The sequence below is a fragment of the Ascaphus truei genome, chromosome 4 (assembly GCF_040206685.1).
Source record: "Ascaphus truei isolate aAscTru1 chromosome 4, aAscTru1.hap1, whole genome shotgun sequence".
In the NCBI taxonomy this organism is placed as follows: domain Eukaryota; kingdom Metazoa; phylum Chordata; class Amphibia; order Anura; family Ascaphidae; genus Ascaphus; species Ascaphus truei.
Genome location: NC_134486.1, coordinates 258,778,851 through 258,797,346, shown reverse-complemented (window position 1 = coordinate 258,797,346; position 18,496 = coordinate 258,778,851). Strand labels below are relative to the sequence as shown.

The 18,496-nt window shown below is 46.4% G+C and overlaps 1 protein-coding gene across 1 annotated transcript in view; it reads right to left on the bottom strand.

Annotated features, from left to right (window-relative positions):
• RPS12 (ribosomal protein S12) overlaps nt 1-611 on the bottom strand; it is a 248,085-nt gene extending 247,474 nt beyond the window's left edge. The window contains exon 1 of the mRNA XM_075597349.1: nt 601-611. The gene's annotated coding sequence lies outside the window, so the exon portion shown is untranslated. The remainder of the gene's footprint in view (nt 1-600) is intronic.
• Between the last annotated feature and the right edge of the window lie 17,885 nt (nt 612-18,496).

Genomic DNA, 18,496 nt, shown 5'->3' with positions numbered 1-18,496 from the left:
CACTTATTTTCAAATTATGCACTTCCTTCCACCAGTCTCCTTTTGTCTCTAACTCTATTCATATAGCTCCATCTCAACCTTTCTTCCCCACTTCTCTGTTCACATGAACTCCTTTCTTACCTGCGCCCTCTGACACCACACAGCTATATCCCCTGCACTAAAAAACACCCCTATAAATCATCCTCACACATCCTTTTTCTATCCATGCTTCTCCTCCTTGCTTCTGGGGATATCTCTCCCAATCCTGGTCCCTGCCTTATTTCTACTTGCTCTCGTCCTCGCCTCCCACATACAATTTCTTCTCCTTCTGGTGTTAACCCCTCCAACCTCATATCCATCCCCTGCCACCCTCCCTCCTCTCTCCCTTTCTCCTATGCCCTTTGGAATGCTCGCTCCCTCTCTAACAAGTTCCTCTCTGTGCATGACTTCTTTCTCTCTCACTCCCTGCTTCTCTTTGCTATAACTGAGACCTGGCTCACTCAGTCTGACTCTGCTCTTGAAGCTGCCCTCTCTTATGGTGGCCTTTCCTTCTCCCACACTCCGCGCCCTGATGGCAGGGGTGGAGGTGTGGGGCTCCTGCTCTCCTCTCTCTGCCGTTACCGAACTCTTCCTATTCCCCCCTCTCTTGCCTTTCCCTCCTTTGAGGTTCACACTGTCCAGATCTTCTCTCCTCTCCCTGTTCATGTGGCGGTCATCTATCGCCCACCTACCTCTACTCATCCCCCTTCTGCCTTTCTCTCTCACTTTGAATCCTGGCTCTCTTTCTTCCTCTCCTCAGACTCCCCTGTTCTTCTCCTTGGGGACTTCAAATGCCACATTGATGACCCCTCTCTCCCTTGGGCTTCCCGCTTTCGTTCTCTAACCTCTTCTTTTGGCCTTCAACAGTGGACTGCAGCCAGCACCCACAAGGATGGCCACTACTTAGACCTGGTTTTCACTAAAAACTTCTCTCTCTCTGATTTCTCCATTTCCCCTTTTCCTCTCTCTGACCATCACCTCATCTCATTCTCTCTATCTCGCTTCTCCCCTTCTCCACCTCCATCTACCCCCCGGATCTGCAGAAACCTGCGCTCTATTCACTTACCTGACTTTGAGTCCACGTTACACTCCTCCCTCTCCTCTCTTAGCTCTGCTACAGACCCTGACAAACTGGTCAGGAACTACAACTCTGCCTTGTCCTCCTCTCTTGATCTACATGCCCCGCTTTCTCTCTGCCGCACTCGCCCTTTTAACCCTAGACCCTGGTTAAATTCCCACACGCGCATGCTGCGTTCCTCCACTCGTTCCTCTGAACGCCTCTGGAGGAAATCTCATACTCTCGAAGACTTCCTTCACTACAAATCTGTGCTATCCTGTTTCAACTCTGCCCTCTCGCAAGCTTCAGCAAGCCTACTTTTCTTCACTAATCAACATGCACAAGTCTAACCCACGCCGACTGTTCTCTGTCTTTGATACTCTACTCAAATCACCCTCAGCTGCCTCTCCTTCCTCCATCTCCGCTCAGGACTTTGCTGACTATTTTAAGTAAAAGGTGGAATCCATACGTCAGAACATCCCCTCTGTTTCTTCCTCCCATCCTACACCTCTTCCTAACTCTCCTCCTGCCTTCCTTGACTCTTTTTCCACTGTCTCAGAGGAGGATGTGTCACTGTTGATCGCCTCTTCTCCCTCTACCACTTGCCCTCTTGACCCCATTCCCTCCCATCTCCTAAAACCTCTTGCTCCTACTATAATACTCACCCTTTAATTATAAATTGCTTTTATAAATATACTACACTATGAGGTTTTTGTTTTTGCGCTGTTCTTTCTCTTTTTTTCTGTACTAGCCTGGAGTGCTGAGCCTTCCACTTGAACAGCTGCATCAAACCTCATCCCTATAAGGTCGTATTCACTTTTTTGCTTTAGAATCACTTCACCTATTATTTTATCCATATATCAGCGCAGATTTTTGTTATTTCACCTTATCCTACTATAATCCCTACGCTCACGCACATTTTTAACTCCTCCCTCTGTTCTGGAACCTTTCCATCCTCCTTCAAGCATGCAACCGTTATACCATTACTCAAAAACAGCAAGCTTGACCCTACCTGTCTTTCTAATTATCGGCCTGTCTCCCTCCTGCCTTTTGCCTCTAAACTCCTTGAACGTCTTGTATTCGCTCGCTTGCTCCATTTTCTCAACACCTATTCTCTCCTAGACCCTCTACAACCTGGCTTCCGCACTGCTCACTCCACGGAAACAGCCCTCACTAAAATAACTGACGACCTCCATGCTGCCAAAGACAGAGGTCATTACACTCTGCTCATATTACTCAACCTCTCTGCAGCATTTGACACCGTGGACCACCCTCTTCTCCTTCACATTCTCCATACTCTTGGCATTCGGAACAAAGCTCTATCCTGGATCTCATCCTACCTCTCCCATCGTACTTTCAGTGTCTCTTCTGCTAATACCTCCTCCTCCTCCTCTATTGATCTCTCTGTGGGGTACCCCAGGGCTCTATCCTGGGACCTCTTCTCTTTTCTCTGTATACACTCTCTCTAGGTGACCTAATAACATCTTTTGGGATTAATTATCACCTCTATGCTGACGACACACAAATATATTTCTCAACACCCGACCTTACACCTGCTGGACAAACCAAAGTTTCTGAATGTCTCTCTGCTATATCATCCTGGATGGCCCTCCGCCGCCTTAAACTCAACATGGCCAAAACAGAGCTCCTCATACTTCCTCCCAAACCTGGCCCTACTACCTCCTTCCACATTACTGTTGGAACTACGATCATTCACCCAGTAGCCCAAGCACGCTGCCTAGGGGTCACACTCGACTCCTCTCTCACATTCGCCCCTCACATTCAAAACATTTCTAAAACCTGTCGCTTTTTCCTCCGCAATATAACAAAGATACGCCCTTTCCTCTGTTGCTCGACTGCTAAAACTCTGACTCAGGCCCTCATTCTCTCCCGTCTTGATTACTGTAACCTCCTACTGTCCGGCCTTCCTGCCTCTCACCTGTCTCCCCTACAATCTATCCTTAACGCTGCCTCCCCTACAATCTATCCTTAACGCTGCTGCCAGAATCACTCTACTCTTTCATAGATCTGTCTCAGCATCTCCCCTCATGAAATCCCTCTCCTGGCTTCCAATCAAATCCCGCATCTCACACTCCATTCTTCTCCTCACTTTTAAAGCTTTACACTCTTCTGCCCCTCCTTACATCTCAGCCCTAATTTCTCGTTATGCACCATCCAGACTCTTGCGTTCTTCTCAAGGATGTCTTCTTTCTACCCCCTTTGTATCTAAAGCCCTCTCCCGCCTTAAACCTTTTTCATTGACTGCCCCTCACCTCTGGAATGCCCTTCCCCTCAGTACCCGACTAGCACCCTCTCTATCCACCTTTAAGACCCACCTTAAGACACACTTGCTTAAAGAAGCATATGAATAGCACTGTGAACATTCTGAACACATGGCACATAAAGCTTGGCCCCCTGCAGATGCACTTACCAGAACTCCCTCCTGCTGTCTCTGTACGTTCTCCCTACCTACCAATTAAACTGTAAGCTCCTTGGGGCAGGGACTCCCCTTCCTTAATGTCTAAAGCACTTATTCCCATGATCTGTTATTTATATTATCTGTTATTTATTGGATTACCACATGTATTACTGCTGTGAAGTGCTATGTACATTAATGGCGCTATATAAATAAAGACATACAATACAATACAATACAATTTGTGAAGATATTAAAGGAGGAAGCCAAGTCGTTTTTTTTTAATACAGGTTGGAAGCAGGTGGTCTCCGGAGCTGAACCCTGTTACTTTCAGCTCCGGGGCCCCTTGTTTCAAGAGATACTAACCTCCGAAAAGGGTGCCGTTATCACCTGCAATTTCTACCCCGGTCACTTGGGCCAATAAGAAGCCGCATCAGATGACATCACAGATTCCCATTGGCCTGCAGGGCCCGGGAGCATTGAAAAGCAGCCATATAGTGAGTCCTAGAGTGGCAACCAGAACCCACCATGGAGGTAAATACCTCTGGAATTGGGGGCCAGAGAATAAATAAAGGGGGTTCACAAATACTAATTATGTTTTTATATAAATTAAAACACTACAAGAAAGTCTTGGATTGCTTCATTAAGCCACTGTTTAATATTTATTCACCCATGTCCTAAAAAGAACAGCATATGTTTTTCTAATGCCAAACAAAATACAAAAATGCCTTGAGGTGTGTCAACAAGGGTGATAATGGAAGACATTCGTGTATGTAATCACTACTACTCTAATACACAAAGCAGCATTATGGAGCTGTTTGCATAATATGCACAGCTACAGTACTCTAACATTTACAGATCATATTTTGCTGCCAAAACTAGGACTCTATGTACCAGAAAAAGGATTGAACTCTTTTTTATTGAAGGTACATCTCATTAATTTCCAGTGAAAGGTATTACAAAATGTGTTCCGTATTCTTTCTTTATTTTTAGTGACATCTAAAAATAAGTATGTTAATCTTAGAGACATTTAATTTCATCCTGTTCACAGTTCCAATAACTCTATCTCTCCATTGCTAATCCACTCAGATATAGTAGAAACTCCTCTTAAAGCATCTTGCACTGTAGAAGAGTGCATGTCCTGTATATTGTACCAGACTTATGGATCTTGCTCTGGCACCGTAGGCCACTGGGCTCTCCAATAACATTGTATTTAATAAATATTTCTTAGATATATTAATAGTTAATAATATTTATCATGTATATATTATCTATCTATCTATCTATCTATCTATCTATCTATCTATCTATCTATCTATCTATCTATGGTTCTGCTTCATAGTTAGGAGATTTTGATAAGCAAACCAGATAGCAAAATAATCAGCCCATAAAAGAACTAAAGTAAAACTAACATACAAAACTTTGCAAGATTTTCCATGATAGTTTTGTGTGGTGTCCTCCCATTTGCATTATACTACAGTAGTACATACAGTACAGTACTGTACAAGATATATAGAAGAAACATAGACACAAGCGCAAATAAAGAAACAATTAGATGGGATATGCATCTATAAACTAGCTGAAATAGCTATCTGAATGAAGCCAAAAATCAATGTGATAAAATACAATGTAACTGTAGCCATGCATGTAAAATGGTCTGCAGTTGTCTCCCCTGCTGGCAGTAAACCTGGTAAGTTACAGGGATGCCAGCAGTAATCATGGAGGTTTGCTCTCATACCCTGGTGAGGTGCCCTATGTATGGGTGGGAGTGGCTACAAGCTCTGAGTCCGCAGTTAGTGACATCAGAGTTGTGCGAGCTCCTGAAGTATATAAGGCACAGCACTGCCCAAAGTTAGTGAGTTGCTGGGTTGCTGAGTTGTTGGGAAGGAAGGATCCACTAGTGCAGTAACTAGTGGTCCATTTCTACATTAATCTTGATAAGAGCCACACTGTGTCCAGGGACCTGGCACAGGGGTGATCTCCCTACGGGGAGAGGGGATCCCACTCCATTGGGAGGGCGTACCTGGCAAAGGGACAGCAGAAAAATATGTGCAGCTGAGACAGCTGGCTGTGAAGGGCAGCTTGCCCACCAAGCAACAATAAAGATGTCTTGTTCAATGATACCCCCACTGTGTGAGTGTGAAGTTACTCTCCAGTGGACGGCACCACCAAGAAGGAGTTCTTCATCAGGACCATCTCCCTGCGGATTCATAGACCCTGATGAGGTGGAGGCGCTGCACGTGATATAAGTAGGACTCGCACACACTACCTCAGCTGCCTGTCTGGATTGACAATCCCCGAATACCATCATGCGGGAGACTCAGGAGTCCTGTTGTCTACAGGTGCACCACTAAAACACGACCATTTTATGGGGGCTGGTTAGACCACACGGGCCAATATGAGATTGGGTGGGTCAAACTAGAGGGAGTACCCATTACATAACATTAGCAGGAAGGCCTGCCTGGATGTATGTACCAGTGGTAGTAATGTAGGATCTGCAATCGTGGTAAAAAAAGTCCGCGGCCATGGGCTCCATGCTGCCGAGCTCTGTAACAGCTGACAGAGACCCGATATCAGGCGCGTTTGGTGGTTCCCCTTCATCATCAGCCGATGATGTCAGAGGAATTGAAAGCGTCCATGCACCATACTCTCCAATGGAAGTCCCACAGCTGTGTGTGCCATGGAAGCCGGCAGGATTCTGCAATTCTCAAACACTGTGTCAATGTGTAACCTCACAATGGGTCTGAAAGGCAACTCAGCAGGCAGCCCAGTTAACCCTATGTGTTTAGTCTCAATGGAGCCTTCATCAGGGGTAGATCTGGATGGTCGCATAGTTGTCCAGTAAACTGCAGATGGCAACTTCCTGACAACTGACTGCTCCTGGAATCCTAGCGACATGACTAATGGCCCATCAGGATTAACACAGCGGGGGTCACTGCATCTAAATGTGACTGATTCTGTAAACTCTCACTGCACGTCTCTTCCAGACTGATGCAGCAAGTAGGATTCACACTGCGGGAGTTCCATTCAGAAGCAGAGACCCCCGATGTGGTAATCCTGATAGGCCACCCCCATCTGCTATGCACTTTGCCGTGAACGCTCCACGTTTGGTCTGTGGCAGGTTGGAGATACAACTAACTGCATCTGTATGATAAGACAAACAGTTAAGTATTTAACTACAGTACCGTGTATCTTTTTTGTCATATCGGATGTACAGATGCAGCGGCCATTATTTTAACAAATCACGCGTTGTATACCTCAGAATATCAATGTCATGACGCGGGATTGCTTCCAACCGTACCGCCTTTAGACGCGAGTGCAGGCGAGTGCATAAAATTGCATTTTAGTGTTCTGGCTTTTAAACACCTGAAATTGACACAGTAGCACAGTACTGTACACATTGCAATTCATTCATTTCATTGCATTTAATTGCACACAATCCTTGAAATTCAAACAAAGTAACCGCAATAAACATGTGTGCCTGGGGCGATTGGCCGCGTTAATGCAGCGTGGAGTACAGCAGCGCACACGAAAACAGCGCTGTGATTTGTTCGAATAACGGCAGCTGCATCTGTATCATTGGGTATTTTTGTCTTTTGTTGTATACATTTGGTCACATCTACAGTAGCAGCACTAATTTTGACACCAATATATATGATGTGGTGGATGTTAGGGTTAGAGCTTGCAGAGATTGTGTGTGTAATATATATGTAAAACAAAAAGAACGATTCCTGCGCTCCTACCAATTAGGCTAAAATAAAATAATAATCTCATGAAAAAGGGTATTTTGTTAAACCCTTTGACCAAAGCATTTGTAAGCCTGCATGCCACGTCAAGGCATACCCGTTAATGCAGGTACCTACAATATTTATAAAAAGTGTAAAAGCCCTAAATAAAGCATGAGCTTATGTGAGTAGTGCAATTAAAATCTGGCTAAAACCAGTATCATACTTACCTTTACTATAGAGGTAAACTGGGTACATAAATTCTCTGGTGTGAATATAATAAAACTTACACATATATATCTCTCTGTCAGCCTTACACATTCACCTACCATTCAATGGAGGGTGATGTCCAGACTGACAAGAAAGCTATTGCTGCTCTAAGTCACCCTGAGGCTGGTAGTCGGGATGCCTAGTAGGGGGTGTAACTGGAAAACCCAGGAGCCTCTGAAGGAAGGGTCTACGATGCTGGCAGCCAAGAGGAGGTGATGCTCTGTACTGTATAGGGAAGAACCCAGAGTACTACTAGCCTTTAGCCAGACTAAAGAACCAGAGAGTGCTGGTGATGGACTAAAATTGTGTACAGCATATCGAGATGGAGCTTTGCTAGCCGGGGGTACAACCTAATCTTGGTTGACTGCTAATCTATGTGCTGTGAGGAACCACAAGGAATGGGTTCTTTCCAGAATTGTGGTCACGGCATGGTCTGTGAAGGAATTGTGCCCAAAATGGAGGTTCCTTTGCCCAGGAATCCGCCACGTGAGTTACAAGTAAGATGGCATCTCCCGCCAAGCCTGGGGAGCTCACGTGCTTCTTGCAAACAGGCTGTACGTGAACTTTTTGTAGAGTCCTGCAAGGGTTTGGCGCAAAAGCCAGAACCCCAACCCAAGCGATGTGACTGGCTCAGCCAGGAGTCAGAGTCATGCCCCGTCTACGTCACTGAGTGTCCCTCCTCTAATCTCCACCAGAGAGAGGGAACACAGTGACAGCCAATGCCTAAAGACTTCAGGAAATAAGGGAGGTACCGGATGCAGCGGACCGCACCCTCAGTTATTCGGAGCCTGGCGAGTGAAAGGAGTGAGCAAGCCTTTGATCTTGTGCCCTTGTGTTCAGAAAACAGTGAGTATGTCAAGTGACATGGAATTTACCCACTACCGCCTACCAGGAGGACTCCTGTTGGTAACCGTGGAGCGAAAAGGTACCTCAGATGCCTATGTCCCAAATGCAACTTCCAGGTGGTGACCTGGTCTGGGGAGCCCAGTTTGCCTGCTGCGGAGCACCATTCCTGAGGCCCACGCTGTTGAGGCCTATGGAGTTTGCTCAGAAATATGCAACTGACCCCAATACTTGGGTGGTCAATACAGCTGCTAACCCAACTACCTCAACTATGGTGGCTTTGGAGGGCCCATGTGCCCGAGATGAGGCCCAAGGGGTGTTCCGATGACAATTGAGTAGGTTGAGACAAAACCAGACCCGGTCCCCGCAGAAGAACCAGAGACGATCGGTGAATCGGAGCCAGCCCATGAGATGTCGGGTAAGGTGACTGTCTGGGGTAATGAGGCACTGTTGTTCTCAGGGGTGCATGAGCCGGGAACGGCCTTGCCTGCAGCCACTGTGAACGCAGAAATGATCCAGCGCCTTTCCCCTGCGGACGTGTCCCTTCTCTCTTCCTGCACCAGTAGCCACTGATCTTCGGTGGTGTTACCTGCTCTAGAGAAATCCATTCCCATTCTTTGGGGAAGAATCCCCTCCAATGCACAAGGTACTGGGGTCTCCCCCTTGATATCCTAGAGTTGAGGATAGCCTGATCCTCAAACTCCTTTTGGCCGTCCACTAAGATTGTTCGAGGTGTTACATCCTGAGCAGAAGATTGAGGATCTGGAATAAACGGTTTCAGAAGTGAGACATGGAATGCTGAAGGAATCCTCATCATTGAGGGTAACTTTAGCCAGTAGGCGACTGGGTTAATCTTTTCTAATATGGATAAAGGTCCGATAAACCTTGGCGCCAATTTGGGCGAAGATACTTTAAGTTGGATATTTTTTGTGGAAAGCCAGACCTTCTGTCCTGGAATGTAGGTCGGAATCTCTCGGCGGTGGCGGTCTGCCTGTCTCTTTTGTACCTATATGGCACGTCTCAAGTTTCTTTGGATATTTTCCCAAGACTTCTGGAGAACTTGGACTCTCTCTCTTCTGCGGCAGGAACCCCCGAGCTGATGACTGAGGAAGGAAAAGGGAGGGATGAAAACCATAGTTGATAAAAAAGGGAGATTGTTGCGTGGATTCATTGTGCAAATTCCTCCCACGGGAGAAGATCCACCCAATTGCCCTGGGCGTCGGATATGAAACAGCGGATAAACTGCTCCAGCGATTGATTCGTTCTCTCCGTTTATCCATTGGTTTGTGGATAGAAACCGGATGAAAAATTTAATTTGATACCTAGTTTTAGGTAGAAAGCCCTCCAGAACTTGGATACAAATTGCGAACCTCGGTCTGATACAATGACGTGCAGAGTCCCGTGAAATCTGAAAATATCCATGAGGAAAATCTCTGTTAAACTGGCGGCACAGGGTAAACCCCTGAGTGGAATAAAATGTGTTTGCTTCGAGAAGAGGTCTATTACCACTAGAATAGTATCCTTCCCCTTGGATTTGGGCAGTTCCACAATGAAATCCATCGATAAATGGGTCCAAGGCTGTTCCGGAATAGGAAGGGGCTGTTGCGGGGCGTTTTTCTCTGTGCGCATATAATACAAGATAAGACGAAGTCCCTGATGTCCTTACGCATACCAGGCCACCAGAAGGTGTGTTCCACTAGGTCGATAGTCCTCTTTGTGCCGGGGTGGCCTGCCATCTTGGATGCATGAGCCCATTCCATTACTTGTCTGTGGAAAGTGGGAGGAGTGAACAGGCATCCCTATGGTACCCTGAGGCCCTCTGGAATACTGCTCTGTGCCTTTGTGATGTCTGGAAGAATACTGAAGATGTTAGCTGAAAGGATACAAGCTGGAGGGAGTATAGTCTCCTGGTGATCCTCCAATTTATCCTCCACCAGGAATGCCGAGAGAGTGCGTCCGCTTTTATGTTATTGGAACCAGGTACGAAATTATGAAATTAAAAAGGGTAAAAAACAAGGACCATGTGCTTGACGTGAGCCCAAGCGGCGCGCACACTCAATATAGAGCAAGTTCTTGTGGTCCGTCTAGATGGTGATGGGGGTCTCTCTGCCTTTGAGTAGGTGTCTCCATTCCTCCAAAGCCATTTTAATAGCGAGGAGCTCTCTATTTCCCACATCGTAGTTTTTCTCAGCGGCGGAAAATTTCGTCGAAAAAAATGCACACGGGTGAAGCCTAGACTGAGGCTCTCTCCTTTAGGAAAGTACTGCCCCTGCCTCCGACATCGGAAGCGTCTACTTCGAGAGTGAAGGTTAGTGCCAGATCTGTATGTACTAGTACAGATGCAGATATGAAGGCTTTCTTAAGTTTTCAAAAGCGTCTACTGCCTCGAGAGACCACTGGGCCGGATCAGCTCCCTTTTGGGTCAATGCCGTAATGGGCGCTACCTCTGAAGAAAAACCCTGGATGAACCTCCGGTAGTAGTTCGCGAAGCTGAGGAATCTCTGCACAGTCTTGAGTGATAGCGGGCGTGACCAGTCTATGATTGCCTTGACCTTATCTGGATCCATGGCAAGTCCTGTGTTAGATATGATATACCCCAAGAAGGTAGTAGAAGTCTGGTGAAACTGGCAGTTTTGCAGCTGAGCGAAGAGATGATTCTCTCGGAGTCTTTGGGGGACTTGCTTCACATGATCCGGGTGCTCGGAAGTGTCTTTTGAAAAAATTAGGATATTGTCCAGATATATGACCACTTGTAATATTCGTAGTGGCCATCCTGACTGTTGAAGGCCGTCTCCCACTCGTCCCCCTGACGGATCCTTATCAAATTGTATTCTCCCCATAGATCTAGTTTCGTAAAGATGGTAGCCACTTGAAGCCTATCGAACAGCTCAGAGATTAAAGGCAAGGGTAATGGAACAGACAAAGGATAGGAGCAACCCCTGGGTTGAGTAGCACAGGGTAGAAAATCTATAGGACAGTCGTAGGGCCGGTGAGGTGGTAGTTCCTCAACCTGCCTTTTATTGAAGACATCCCGGAAGTCTTTGTACATCTCTGGCAGCTGATTCCCTGCTTCTGGCAACTGTACTCCTGCTAGGTTTTTGGAAGAAGACAGGCACCTCCCTTGACACTGGAAGGTCAACGGATAGGCAGGGCCCCTGTCCAATCGATTTGGGAATTATGACGCTGGAGCCATGGTTGTCCTAGGATAATATCCGCAGACGGGTGTGAATGACATCAAATTGTATGCTCTCGGAATGTCCTCCATCGGTATGCAGGGAAAGAGGTAAGGTCTGTAGTGTGATAAAGGCAGGTTAGAGTGGGTGACCATCGATGGCTTCGAGACCTACAGGACGATCCTTATCTGTTAGGGGTATATTGTTCCTCTCTGCAAACCCCTGGTCCATAAAGTTGCCCCCCAACCCGGATTCCAGGAAGGCTCATGTGTCAGACTTAACGTTGTCCCCGCATAGTCTGATGGGGATGTAGATTCTGGTTGGGAGTTTGGGGGGAGGAGAAGTGATGGTTCACAATGTGGTCCTCCTGACTTTCACTGGGCGGTGGCATTTCCTGTCTTCCTCAGACAAGTAGCAACCAAATGTCCAATGTTACCACAGTACAAGCACAATCCAGAGAGACGTCTCCGCAATCTCTCACCTGTGGACAAATGGGTGAGCCCCAGTTGCATAGGTTCATCCATAGCTGTTGGTGGAGGATTTCCGCTTGTGGGTGGCTGGGAGAAGAATGCGGGTGTACACTGTTGGCGACCTTCTTCTCTCTATCCTTCTCTCCTGGATACATTGGTCCATCTAAATGCAGAGGGCCACCAGGGCTTCCAATCCAGCAGGACACTCAAGGGCTGCCAGCTCATCTTAGAGATTCTCGGAGAGGCCCTGCCAGAACGCCGCCATTAAGGCCTCATCATTCCAACTCGTCTCAGTGGCGATGGCGCGAAACTCGAGTGTGTAACGAGCCACGATACGATGCCCCTGTGAAATGTTTAAAAGAATAGAGGCTGCCATTACCTTCCTCCCCGGTGTGTTAAAGACTCTTCGGAACTCTGAGGAGAACCGGTTGAAGTCGAAGGTCAGCTCAGGTCTCTATTCTCAGATTGGCGAGGCCCATGCTAAGGCGTCATCTGTCAGAATAGTAGTGATGAAATGTCCGGGAAGCGCAATATATGTAAAAAAGAGAATAAAATACAATGGTGATAGTGCAATATTGTTAAGGTGAAATGGATAAACTCAAATAAAGATGACACTGCTCTCAATATATATACTCACAAACGTGTGAGGTTATGCAGGCACATAAAGGTATCTTTTAGGATATTCTTGTTAGTCCCTCAGTCATCAGGAGATACAGCAGTCAATGCAGCCCCATATAGATGTACTCCCAGGAACCTTATTCAAAGATACAACTGGACATAGTGCATAGTGCAAAATGTATAATTTATAAAAGGTAAGTAAAACGAGTTTACACTCACATAGTTTCAGATAAAGGTAAGCATTTGGATCTCAATGGATCTCTCCGGCCGGGTGAATGGTATCTCAGCTCCCCCTCTCTCGTGGCGTGCGTTCCACCGGTGCGTTCCAAACACCGGAAGTGATGTCATCTGCCGCGTCCACTTCCTGGGGTTCCGGCCGTCTCAGGGATAGAGCGTCACTCTACGCGTTTCACCACATAGGTTTCATCAGGAGTGACATTCTATTGCTTAGTAGGGATATATATACCCTAAATTGTGTTCTCATTGGCTGATAAGTCACCTGATTCTATTAGGGTTGATCATACATGCTTAAGACTATAATAAGACTTGAACCGGACTCTCTTCATATTACATATACTATAGAGTCATCTACTAACAGTGTTCTAGTGTGAATCACAGATTATTATTACAATTCATCATAAAATACACATCTTTTATACAATCAATTGAAAATACATATATTTATTTCGTCCTCAGACCACAATCAATGTTAAAAAAGGTGTTAAAAATATTTGTTAATAAAATCAATTTAAAATTCAATATCAAAATTACTATATTAATTTAAAAATAACACTAATCAAAATATTAAAATATTAAAAACAGGTATTAGAAAGGGGATGTCCCTATTCTATATGGAAGGATATAAAGTGCATAACATTATTTGGTTTTGGCAGAAGGCAGTTTCTAAAATGAAATCGAAAACAAAGTGTTAATTCATTTACAGTCACAGAAAAGGTTTCAAATCGAAATCTAGATTCAAACCGGACGGAGACATGGTTTTTAATTCGAACATCCAGAATGATTCTCTTTTAATTAATGCTGTGTGTCTATTTCCCCCTCTCCAGTGGGGCATAACTTGCTCTATAGCTTTAAATTTTAACCCTTTAGTATCTGCGTTATGTACCATCAGAAAGTGGTTTGGAACACTATGGGTTGTCATTTTCCTTTTTATGTTACCTATGTGTTCCAAAATGCGTGTTTTCAAGGGTCTTATAGTTTTCCCTATGTATTGTAAGCCACACTCGCATTCAATCATATAGATAACAAAATTGGATCTACAGTTTAAATTAAACCGGTGGAACGCACGCCACAAGAGAGGGGGAGCTGAGATACCATTCACCCGGCCGGAGAGATCCATTGAGATCCAAATGCTTACCTTTATCTGAAACTATGTGAGTGTAAACTCGTTTTACTTACCTTTTATAAATTATACATACAGTCTGCACTATGTCCAGTTGTATCTTTGAATAAGGTTCCTGGGAGTACATCTATATGGGGCTGCATTGACTGCTGTATCTCCTGATGACTGAGGGACTAACAAGAATATCCTAAAATATACCTTTATGTGCCTGCATAACCTCACACGTTTGTGAGTATATATATTGAGAGCAGTGTCATCTTTATTTGAGTTTATCCATTTCACCTTAACAATATTGCACTATCACCATTGTATTTTATTCTCTTTTTTACATATATTGCGCTTCCCGGACATTTCATCACTACTATTCTACATGAGGATTGACCGAGCAAACCTCAACTGGGTCACAGCTGCATCATATATCTGTATAAGTATCACTGTATTATTTATATCATTATTAAGGGTCATTATCTGATTATCTAGAGCGCCACATTTTGATAAGTTTCCTTTGTATGCACGTCATCTGTCAGAAGGAAGATTACATAGGCCACCTTTGAGCGTTGTGAAGGAAAATGATTTGGTAACAGTTCAAAACGAATCGAACACTGGTTGAGAAAACCCCGACATCTAATGGGGTCACCCCCCATAGTGATTCGGGGTAAGTTAGCATGGTTCGGAATTGGGGATCAGGGGAGCAATGGCAGGGGCTGATGCTGCAGGTGCAATGACGATGGGGTTTAGGGCTGTAACTCGGGTATCCAGGTCTCCTAGAGCACGTTGGGACCCTTCAATACACTGGTTATTCTGATTCAGGCACCCTTCTACCTCTTTGAACATTGCCTCAATTTTTTGAAGTTGTCGACTCACCTAAGCGGAGTCCAGGTTTGTTGGGCTGAACATAATGCCACGGATGCTCATTTCCACCTTGACTAGACCACAAGGCCTAGATGGGGATGTATATATACCGCCGCCCTACAACCACGGGCCAGGTCCGGATAGAGGAGTTAGAGATGAGTAGCTGGTTCAGGGTAGGTGCGTGTAGGTAGTTCAGATTACTTGCCGTTGTCCGATATTGAAGAGAGGAGAATAGTCGTAGTCCGTAAGCCATGGTTGTGGTGTGGAGAGAGCAGAAGTCCAATAACACGCCGAAGTCCAGGGATGTAGAAGAGACAGGTCAGGTACAGGCAGGGGTCACAATGGAGATCAAGACAGGTTCAGACACAGGCAAACTCAGGCTGAAATGAGCACAGTGCATAGACAAGGGTCTATGCTCAGCAACAAGACAGAGAACTGGGTGGATACAAATAGGGAGAAGAACCAATGGAGAGGAGGCAAGGGGGAGTGTACTAGCAGTTGTAAGAGAACTGATAGGCTGTAATTACCTTAGATGCAGGTGTAGTACAGCTGAGAATGGTCCCGTCCCTGATTCTACCTCTTGTGCACGCACGAGGAGCGTGAGGTGCGCAGGAGGCACGTGATGCGTGGCTGGAACGTGGCGTGTGGTGGGCGAACCGCCAAGGTTTCGTTCCTGGCTGCAGTGGCTGGCGCGCATCCGGGAGGCTCATCCACTCTGCGGACGTGCATGCGCTGATGGGAGACTGTGCATCCCTCCGGAGGATCGGGTAAGCATGTCACGTGTGATCCTGACACACTCTTACTTATCTGCTCCAGATATATGGGCCTCTTTGTGTAACTTTAAAATAAATTCTGCTTATTAAAATTCAGCACAGATCCTCAAGATAGAAGTACTTGTTAATTTAAACCATTACCAATTCATTCTTTTAAAGTTCATTACACCGTATATTTTAACTATAAGATGGAAGGCAATAGTTAACACTAGTTTCCAGATGCCGTGTTAACAGAGTATTTAAGAAGTGGCACAAGGCAAGAGCAGAGATTAGTGACTGTAACTGAATACAGGTCTAGTGTGGTTTAAGGGCCACCATATAGGGTGTTTGCAGTAGATTATAAAGTGCACCTGACTGCAGACCACAATAACGAGGAAAACATTTGTCAGATAGTTATAGAACTTCCACAACGCCTGCATGTCAGAACAATAAAGCAGCCTTCATTATAGTTTGTTCGAAGGCATAAAACTATAGCCTTAGCCACCATCAAAAGTTCACATACAGTTGTGTAGAGTTACATGTGTACGGCAGTGTACCAGCAGTTGTGTCATCTGTGTAGCTGATTAAATATCCTCTGTAGTTCAAACTGGTACAGAGGCGTCCCAACTAACAGGTTACACCTTTGGACAATAAAATTATTACATTCAAATGGACACACTGTATCTATTTAACCTCCTCTCTACCAATGCAGAATGTAAGAGTCAAGCAATGTTAATCTGAAAATCTGTTGATTACTGTGTATCCCCCTTCGGTGACAGTGTGTAACGGGTGCTCACCACAAACAGGACGGAACCACTAGGCTGAGGTGGGGATGTTAAGGTACACCGACCTCCAGCCGTGAGAAGGCATCTGGAGTGCAGAGTGATAGTCGTGTGGCCAGGTCAGGGTTGGAGAAGGTAGAATGGTCGTGATACTTGCCGTGGTCAAGGGTTGGAGAAGTCAGATGGTCGTTGAGGGTAGCCAAGGTCCAGGGGTAGAGAAGGTAGAGGTCCAGATGCAAGCCGAGGTCAAGGATTGGAGAAGTCGGGGGTCCAGATACAAGCCGTGGTCAAAATACAATGAGAACAAGACAGGAACAGAATGCACAAGGCAACAGAATGTTTGGGTAAGCACTACGTTATGAAATGAAGATTATGCTCAGCCAATTTGCAACAGGGATTCATGAGCATATAAAGGCCTGATAGCCAATGAGCAGGGTGCATGCAGCTGCCACTGCTAACATCCTCTGCCCACTCGATTTTCATTAGCCCAATTGGTCATCAGGGGGCGGAGTGTGGAGCAGGTTCAAATGTTGAGGTGATCCTGGGTCAGCGTTGCATGTTGGAATTAACCCCACGCATGATCCTGGTAGCGCGACGTCTGCGAGTTGTTTCCTCCATGTGTGGCACGTCACCCATGTCGTCACGGGACGTGTCACGGGGCGGAGCCTAAGCCTGAACCCTATGGTATCCCCTTGCCTGATAGGGCAGCGCTTGTGCATATCTTTCTTGGCTTGAGGTGCGTCACCTGTGTCGTCACGGGACCTGTCACAGGGGGTGGGACATAAGACTGATCCTAACAGAGTGCACTCAGTCAATGCTATACTGGTGATGGTGTAGTAGTCGAGTACATCACTATAATAAGGAAGCATGTTCCAAAAGAGAAATGTTGTCAGAAGCAGGATACTAAAAAAATTGGTTTAAAATGTTATTAAAGTTCAGCAGAACATACTCTGCCAATTCTCCATACCATGTTTTCTTTATAATTTTTGTCAGAGTACATATATTGCAGTCAGGTTATGCTCCGTCCGTGTGTGTCAGTGAAAAGTCTGAGATTGCACTATACACGAGTACAACCTGACTGCATTGTCCTTCTGTGATGGTGCTCGTCTCCGATCAGGAAGCGGACCCGCAGGGCTGAGGTAGGGATGCCAATTAACCGACCAGAGCCCAGGGACAGAGTCCTGTTAGAGTATCCGTAGTCGGTAAGCAGGCAAAGGGTCAGGGCAGGCTGCAGTGGTGCAGAATCCAGGCGACAGGCAAAAGGTCAGGGCAGGCGGAAGGCAGCGAGGTCGGTGTCACGGTCTGGGGTCAGCAACAGGGATTCCAAATGAACAGGCTAGTCACAGTATCAGGCTAGCCTCCAGAACAGGGAAGCCACAGGGATAGGCTAGCCTCAGGGACAGGCTAGCCACCGCAGCAGGAACAGGGAAGGCTCACGAACAAGGAAGGTTCAACAACTAGAACACAAGGTGGCCAGGAACACAGGGAAACATATACAATGCTCAGGCCGGGGCTGTAAGTCACTGGCTACTATTTAAGCCCTTGAACAGGTGCAGCCAATAACAAAGTTCAGGAGGAGGCTTGCCAACAACCAAGATGTCAACAGCAGCCAGGTAGGGTAGACTCCAGCCAAATCCTGGACTTGAACCCTTACACCTTCTCAACCTTCCCTAGTCTCTCTCTTCAAAAACCATGACACACATGGGAAGGCATGAGAGAAGGTGACACATAGGGAGAAGGTGACACATAGGCAGGTTCGCCAACAGGGGGAGTCTTCCAGGGTTAGCGTCCCGGACCTGGTGAGTCGGGGGGCCGTCCAGCCGGCAATACAAGTTGGGCCTGACCTCTGGCCAGGCCTGTCTGCCGGTCCTATCACGGCCGGGCCCCGGCTTTCCCTTAGCAGCTGCCTGCATGACTTTATCCCTCTGTCCCACGCCAACAGGCCTCTCTGACGTCAGTGCGCTGGACGTGCTCTGATGGTAGCACTATCTGCTTCTGGCGCGCGACGGCATGAGAGGGAGGCCTGTCAGAAGCTCGGCATGGGACAGAGGGATAGAGGAATGCAGGCTGAGGGGAGAGTCGGGGTCCGGCAGCGAGATCACTGGCAGCCGGGCCTGGCCAGAGATCGAGCCCAACTTGCAGTGCCGGCCTGCCGGGCTC